Source organism: Lathyrus oleraceus, chromosome 1 (genome assembly GCF_024323335.1).
Source record: "Lathyrus oleraceus cultivar Zhongwan6 chromosome 1, CAAS_Psat_ZW6_1.0, whole genome shotgun sequence".
Taxonomy (NCBI): Eukaryota; Viridiplantae; Streptophyta; class Magnoliopsida; order Fabales; family Fabaceae; genus Lathyrus; species Lathyrus oleraceus.
In genome coordinates this window covers 409,724,622-409,733,442 of record NC_066579.1, presented here as the reverse complement: position 1 = coordinate 409,733,442, position 8,821 = coordinate 409,724,622, and the positions used below count along the sequence as shown (strand labels likewise).

Below are 8,821 nucleotides of genomic sequence, written 5' to 3'. Positions count from 1 at the left end.
TCCAAAGCATCATAAATGATCAAATGATCACTTAATGATATATTTGAAATGAAGAAAATTCAAATTATCATAGCCTTAATCAAAAGTCCAATTGAACAAGAAGAAGCCCCAATCAACCACACATGATTAAAGGTCAACACAAGCAGGGACGAAGTCATAAATTTTGAGTAGTGGGGTCAATATGAATATAACATTTCATTTTCAAAAATATAAATATAAATTATAATTGTTCTCTATGATTTTTCATGTTCTGAAAATGTTGTATGATTTTCTCATTTTCAACATCAACAAAAATATCTCAATGTAAGTAACTAAGCAACCATTTAACCAATCATCACCCATGCGATTTCGCATTCGATTCTTGATAATATTCATAGTAGAGAAATCTCTTTCAGTTATTGCAGTTTCCACCGGTAATATCAGAGATAACTTTAAAAGAAAATATATCAACGGGTACACAACATGTTTTTGGTCTCTACGAGCTTGATAGAAAGATCCATAATCCTCTCTAATTTTGAAAATTCACTGTCAGAGCATACATCTAAGAAATAGTTTTCAAGCTGACAATCTAGTGCCAATATTTCAACTTGAGAAAACTCTGAAGGATAAAATTGAGCTAAACGAATCAACATCTCCTTATCAAATGCAGAAAATGAATCTCTTGGACTTAAACAAGCTACACAAAGGAGCAACTCAATATTCACTTCTGTAAAACGATTGTTTAACTCTTGAAGTTGTCGATCAATTACTTCATAAAACAATCCAACTTGAAAATGGTGTAAATTAGATACTTTCTCCATTTTTCTCTTTGACTTTTTTTGTGTTGGTTGAAAAGTGTCATCCATATCTGAAATGTCAATATCATTATCCTCACAAAATAATGAAACATCATTTAACAAAGAATCCCAACCATTATCTCTTATAGCTTGTAGCCTTATTTTGGACACTTTTACTAACTTCATAGCATTTACAATATCTTGATCACTATTTTGTAATGCTTGAGATAAATCATGTATAATTCCTAAAACTATTTTTATCAAGTGCAAGATGAAAATAAATTCAAAAGATTGCATATAATTCATCAGCATTAGTGTCTCACTTTTGTTATCTAAATATGTTCCATCTTCCTCAACCATTTCTAGCACATTAATCATAGAAGAGAAAAATAAAACTATACTAAGTAATGTACCATAATGTGATCTCCATCTTGTTTCCCCCGCCTTCTTAATTGTCATTTTTTGATTCAAGCCACGCCCACTAGAGATTTCTCCATGTTCCAATGCTTGTTTCACCTTTGTAGCTTGACTTTTACGAAGAATATCTCGATGCTTACATGATGCTCCAACAATATTATACAAATTAGCAACCAAATTAAAAAATAAAGCAATTTTAGAATGCTTTTTTTTGCTAATGTCACAAGAGTAAATTGGAGTTGATGAGCAAAAAATGAATAAAAAATGCAGAACAATTCTCTTTTAAAATCAAGCTTTTTAGACCATTATATTCACCCTGCATATTACTTATTCTGTCATAGCCTTGTCCACGTATCCTTGACAAACTTAATCCATATTTTGCAAATAATGACTCCAAACCCGATTTTAATGTTAAAGCACTAGTATTTGAAACATGAACAACACCAAGAAAACGCTCAATAACTTTTCCTTCATTATTTACATGCTTTTGTTTCATTAGAGATTGACAATTTCTCCATGCTTGATTATGAGAGCAATTTACATCTCCAAGATGAACTCAAAACCTTTCACTTTTTTTCCAATTTGTAAAGCCTTCTGTTATAAAGGCATCACTGCAACCTTTATGTTCTTCAAGATGTGACCTCATAAGATAACAACATAAACAATATGCAGCATCCTCACTTTGACTATATTCCAACCAACTACCATATTTTAAATATCAATCTGAATTAAACTTACAAAAGGTATCTCCAAATTTTCTTTGTGGAAAAATAAAATTTTTTGGTTGACAAGAACCCTTTTGCCGGTAATATCTTTTAATTTCATCTCTATCACTTGGATGATAATCTGACATTTTTGTCCTTAAACCGGGATCGTTAGGAAGTTTTTCCAAATCAAACTCCAAAAACCTTTTTTTCATGGGAGGACCCAGCTTGGGGCTTCGATGTTCATTAGGTGTTTGAGGATTAGGAGTTGATGATTGCTCTATTGATTTTCTTTTAAAATATTTTTCCATTGCTTATTACTAAAAATAAAATAAAAAATCACAATTAAAATCATATTAAGAAAATTCATAATAATACTATAAAATTGATACAAATACAACAATTTCAAGCAAACACTACAAAACTCTAAAAATAAATTTTCTACCATTAACAGAATCTCAAGCTCAATAAAGTAATAATATATTTTTTACTCTTATTACAATAATAAAAATAAATTATAAATTCATAAAGATTAAAATTAAAAAATTTATCTTTTAAAAGATCAACAATGGAGAAGAAGCAAGAAACAGAGAGACACTTTGTAGTGAGAGAATAAAGAGTGTTTTGAAGAAGAATACGAAAAGTGGTTTGTTTCTATTTTGAAAGAGTAAAAGAGAATTAATAGGAATATGAAAAGAAATAGGAATTAAATTTTTTAATTTTATTTAAAGAATTTATTTTATTTTAAATGCAGATGGTGTGTGTGATACTCCGTATCATTTTATTAAGTGAAGGTCATTATTAACTTTTCTTCCTAATCTTTAGTATATTAAATATATTAATATATTACTTATGTTATTAAATATTAATCAATGATGAATGTGTTGGGGGCATGGGTCCACCCTTTCTTCTTACTACCTCCGTCCATGAACACAAGGCATCACAAAAATGGACCGAAAAGGGGGATAAAACAAATAAAACATTTTTTAAGAAGGTTTGAAATGGAAATTAAAAGGAAAATGTCAAAGAGGTATCAAAACACCAAGAAAATGTCCAAAAAAAATGAGAAAGTCACAAATACTATAAGTATTGAAACCTCAAAAGTTGGAGTGAAAAATGTTTCAAAATGATTAAAAATAAAACGCTAAATGAAAATTAAACGAAAAAAATAGAAGAAAATATGAATTAAATGCAAAATGGTTTTAGAAAATTATGCAAAAATTATATATGGTAGAGACTATTTTTATGAAATTATGAAAAAAAGTTGGAATAAAAAAAATAAAGGGGCTATTTAAAACTAATTTTGAAAGAAAAAGAAATTAAATGAATTAAAAATATAAAAAGAAATTTAAAAGCAACGACGGAATTAAATGGAGATTTTCAATTTGGCTCAATAGCGCGCAAAGCACTTCATCTTCAACCTCTGATCTGTGATTTTGCATATACAGGAACTTAGAGTTTTGAGCTCAAACACTATGTGTGCAAGCTTCTACTACTATCATCGTTTTTGTCTCTCTGCATCAGAGCAATTGGTTTGCTCTGATGCTGAGAGAATTTGCTCAAATATGCAGAAAACCCTAAGGTTTCAAAGTTAAACTAAATGGTCAACACGATGAATAAATCAAATATAAGTGAAGGTTTAGCACCAGAAGATCAAGACTAAGAGGATGGTAACTTATTTGAAGTGTAATTTTACTCGTATCTACCTTGTCGAAATCGAAGCTCGAGGTTGAAGATGGTGAAAACGGTCAGAGAACTTCAAGCAGTCTCAAGGCTTGGTTCCAGTTGGAGAAGGTTGAGAGGACGTCGATGAAGCTTTCTAGGCAAAGAAACACAATCAAACGAGCTTGGTTTAGTGAAACCGTAAACTAGTTTTTTGAGCTTTTGGAGAGTGAAAATGGCTGGGGTTCAATGGTTATCCATGCTTTGAAAATGAGAGAAAATGATGCTTTATTTATTGGTAAGAGAGTGAGGTTAAGGTACGTTCCTAATTGGATCCCAAACGTGTGAACCAAATTCAGAAATTTCTAGATCCATCTGTGTGAAAATTGGCACGAAATCTCTGAGTTTTGGCCCTCTTCAAGTCGTTTTGTGTTATGGTGAAATGCGTTTGATCATGATAAGCAAGTTTGCACATGTGATGAGTGGTCCCAAGTTGATTTTGTCATGATTCCACATTATAGGTCACGGTTCAAAATAGAGTTCATGTCACCTTGTTCATGCTTAGGCCAAATACAATCCACTCGTGCATATTCCAAATTTCTTCAAGCCAACTGATCCTTTCATGGAGTATAACATAATGCAAAAAGAACCAATTAAAAAGGATGCTTGAGGTGGAAATGGCATGCTTGGAAAGTTGAGGTCATGACCTAAAATTCTAGGCCATGTAATAGGTCAAACATATCATGACCTAGTTTTGTGCACACATGGGCAGATGAACAAAATCCCAAAATTGATGGTCTTAGAGGTTGAATTTAGTCTCGACCCTTGAAGAAAAGCCTTAGAATACATAAAATTGAAAATTTCACTCAAAGAAGATCCCAAAGATGTTGAGAAATGAGAGAGTTATGGTGTTTAGACCAAAAGCATGTCATACTTGCAAATTAAGTCAACAAAATTTGTGCCCACTTGTGCGAACATAAAATTTTCTTGCATCTTAGGCCAAAATAATGATGGGATGAACATTACTTGAAGAGAAATTGATTTGGGCTTGAATGATATTGAAGATGGCATAAATATTAAGTGATGTGGTATGGAAATAAACACATGAACCACTCTTGAATCAAATGAAACAAACTTGCATTTACCTTGACCAAAACACCTTTGTTTCTTTTGAATTAAGGCATGATCACCTACATGAGAAAAGGAACAAACAATTATCATCTCTTGTGATGCTTTGGTTAGTTTGAAGAGCAAAAGAAAGTGAGAAACCATAATGTTAAAATCAACCCAAAGAAGGTGGCCATGCTTATGAGCTGTCATACCCCAAAATTCACCATACCTTTCACAAAGTTCATCTAGGTCACTAACCCTAAGCATTTGCATACCCTGATAAGCATTCATCTCATCTACATATCCATTGTATCATAACACATTCCACTTGCATTTAAAAAAGCATAAAATCATGGATTCAAGGATTTTATCACACAAGGCATGGAATGAAGGTTAAGTCTCCAGGCTAGGGTCCACGTGACGGACTTGGTTGTGTTGGAACTTTTCATCTTACAGGTATTCATCAGGGAGCGTAATGGAACCCCTAGTTAAGGGAGGTTGCATCTGATTCATTTGGTTCTTTATAAATCATCCAGTTGTTTGTTCACGATCCATGGTTCTGACTCATTAGTTAGAATTCATTCAAGGTGTTGCAATCATTTGGTTAGTTTGGCATGATTGAATTTCGAGTCTTGGATTGGCGTGTTTCATTTGGTCTAAGAACATTGGACTTTTCAGTCATATCCATATTCAGTCATGGTGCATTCATGTTTGTAATTGGTTAAGACCTTGGTTTGTGTTTGGTTCTTTGGATAATCGATTCACAATAGTTCCAATCCATTTGTGCATTACTTTGTCATCGTGGTCCATTTTCATTTTCCCATAAGATAATACACATTTTTACCTAAGTTGACTTTTGGAAAATTTAAGTAAAACTTGATTCTAACCACCTAGCCAAAGTCCATTTTTATCTTGAACCATTTTCCATTGTTTAAGCCACTTTCCATTTTTTTTTAAAACTTGATTCAAGATTCAATTTCCAAATTCATTTTTAATACAACCATAAATAATACTACATTCCACATACAAATTCCAAACTCATTCAAGGTTTCCAAATACCACACATAGACCATCACATTTCCATAAACCATTTCAACCTTTTTATTACATTTCCATAAGCCACAAATTCATGTTACAAACCCTTTCTAAACATACAACTTCCATAACCATAAACCATATTACATTCAACCTCATACTCATTTTTACAACAAAATTACAATTTCACTTAAAGTTATAAAAAATAAAACATGAGCCAAACTCCAATATTGCATCCCAAGCTAATCCATTCCAAGGCTCGAGCAATTCTAAGCAATACGTTCAAGCAATCTCCAATGTGATTCCATAGCAAAGAACCATGATTTTTGAACTAAGCAATATAACCTGCACAAATGAAACAGCAAATTCAGAAGCATAATAACCTAAATTGCATTTTATTACAAGTTAACCCATTCAATCCAAAAAAAATCATATTTTCACATTACAAGCAAACTCACAAAACAGGAAAAAAAATAGGAATGGACGATGTTGGTATGAAAGTTTTGTTACAGGAGGTGTAGTTCTAACCTTATGGAATCAACTACATCCACATAACAAAGAAGAGCATAACAGGAGGGTTGGGAATTTGAAAAACTTCATGTAGAGAAAAGAAAACAGAACTCTCACAAGAAACTTCATAGTCCTCCAGAATACTCAACTCAATTCAAAGTTAAAAAGAACTCGTAGCCGCTTCAAGCTTCACTCTCCAATTCTCCAATTCAATAACTTCTATAACAGAACCTGTAACAACCTTCAACTCATAACCTTCAACGCTTGTTTTCTTATCTGCGGATCCCGAGTTGCGGATGGTATCCGAATTCTGGGTGTTGAAGTGGGACTTTTGCCTCATGATTTTTTGGCCCAACCAGGCAATCCCTTCATACCTCCCTTTCCATTAATAACACCCCATAACCTTTGTTCTTAATTTAATTTATTAACCCCTCATTAATCTTTTGTTTAATGATGATTAATTTATTCAAGTATTTGCTGATTAACATGACGCTGATTGTTTTAGTATGAATCAGATTAATTCATGTTTTTGTTAATTAGGATTAGCATATTTTTCTTTAGGTTAATGGATAATTAGGAATTATGTTTAATTAGGTAGTTAATTAGAAATTAGGTTCAATCAATTATTAGATTAGATTTAGTTTCTTATTTTTTCAGAATTAATTTTCATTTGATTAACCATGTCATGATTAGGTTTTAGTCATTAGATTTTGGTTATTTCATTTTGTGGATTTTGTGTGAATTAATATGGTTATCGGTTGATTTTACCATGATTTTTCCATTTGGTTAATTTCCACTCAAATTGATTTGTATGATCGTGTAGATTAGAATTCAATTCTTGAATTTAGGTTGTGAATTTTCCATTTGATTGATTTTGATTCTAATTCATGTTTAGATAGACTTTTTACCTTTAGAAATAATATTCACTTTAATTGTCCATTTAATCGATTCATTTGGTTTATCATCATTTTGATTAAATTGAAAATCCCATTTCAATTTAGATGATGAATACTTTGTATGTCTAAATCCATTTGTCATGATCATATGATAGATCTTTGATTTTTTTCCATCGATTAATCCATTACCATTCGAATCAATTTTAACCATTGAATATGCTTACATATTGTTGCATCATTCTCATTCATTTGACTTAATCTCATGCTAACCCGTTTGTTGTTTTGTTTCCATATGTGACTTTGAGATTCAAGCTCACTCCTAGCTAGTCATGCCTTTATACCCATTCAATAGTCTTGTATTGTTTGAAGTACCATGTCAATTATATGCTTTAGGCATGGTGCATAGTTTAATAGTTTGTAATTTTTACAATTCTTTCCATTTCCATGTATGTTGTATTATGTGGATCCATCCCCCCATTGTGGGTCAAATGTTCCCCCACCCCATGATCATGTAATAGCTTAGATTTATTGCTTTCTAGTTAGTTCACCATGCATGGTCCTCTCAATTCCCAAGTACTTTGATTGTTGACCGTACTTAGTCAATGGTCAAATACTTGTCTCCCTCTAAGTTCCAATGATTAGACTTTCCAAACTCTTTTCACAATTCAAATCTCTTTTTTGGATGCAAAAGAGTGGTTAGGATAACGTTGTCCTCTCAACTCCCGAGTTATTGGACCATTGACTGTATCTAGCCAAGGGTCTGATGCTTGTCTCCGTACATAAAATCAACCCCAACAAATCAAATCATCTTTTGCCTTAGTGAACTCATCAAAACATTTCAATAAGAACGTGTTACTTCCGTTCTACCATAAACGACACTTAAGCCTCCATGTGCGAGCAAGTAATGTTTAACTTCTAGAGTGTGAACCAAGCATATCCACTTTACTGTAAATAAGCAAATATTTTCCGCTCCCATGACAGAGTATACAAGCAAGTGAACAGTAGCACGTGAATGTCAATATTGTTCAGTAAAAACAACAAACAAATGTTCCGTTTGTGAGCCGAACTACGAAGCTCTGACTTCCTTGGCGAGTACACTAAATTAAAACTTATTTTCTCCCCCATCTTATTCTTTCATCTCATTCCCAATAACAAGTGACGTATAGATAAATAAACATCCATACGCATTTGATACGAGCAAGTGGTTCCCATGGAGTACCATGGATATGAGGGGTGATAATATCTTCCCCTTGCATAACCGACTTCAGAATCTGCTCTTGGTTGCGAGGTCATTTCTCTCATTTGGGGTTTTATCGCTATTTTCCCTTTCCTTTGGAATAAATAAATTTCGGTGGCAACTCTGTATTTTTCGCGGCGCCTCATAAGCCAATGACCAAATGCAATGGTCATGATGATGCATGATATGATTTAATGTATGCAAATGAAATCTTGAACAAAAGGTAAAAATGGTAGGGAAATTTTTGGGGTATTACAGAGGTTGTCTTCTCCCCGCTGACTTCTCGCTTCCTTACCATTTTTGTGTTTATCACATGCATATCAGAGGGAGGCCAAACAAATAAGTCGACATTCTTAATGAGTTGGTCGAATAACTCATTTTCTTCCTCCTTATAAAATGAGTTGTCAATCTTTGTGACCTAATGGGCGAAATGGCCTATTTGGACTTCCTTCAAGTCCTCAGCGGGTATGATTC

The 8,821-nt window shown here is 32.8% G+C and overlaps 1 long non-coding RNA gene and 1 pseudogene across 1 annotated transcript; both read right to left on the bottom strand.

The window, feature by feature from the left end:
* Positions 1-243: 243 nt before the first annotated feature.
* LOC127112123 (uncharacterized) lies at positions 244-1,515 on the bottom strand (annotated as a pseudogene).
* A 4,231-nt stretch (positions 1,516-5,746) lies between these two features.
* LOC127076470 (uncharacterized) lies at positions 5,747-6,476 on the bottom strand. Its single transcript, XR_007786819.1, has 2 exons — positions 6,233-6,476; positions 5,747-6,049 (listed from the first exon to the last, which is right to left on the bottom strand). It is a non-coding gene; the product is annotated as an uncharacterized LOC127076470 (long non-coding RNA).
* Between the last annotated feature and the right edge of the window lie 2,345 nt (positions 6,477-8,821).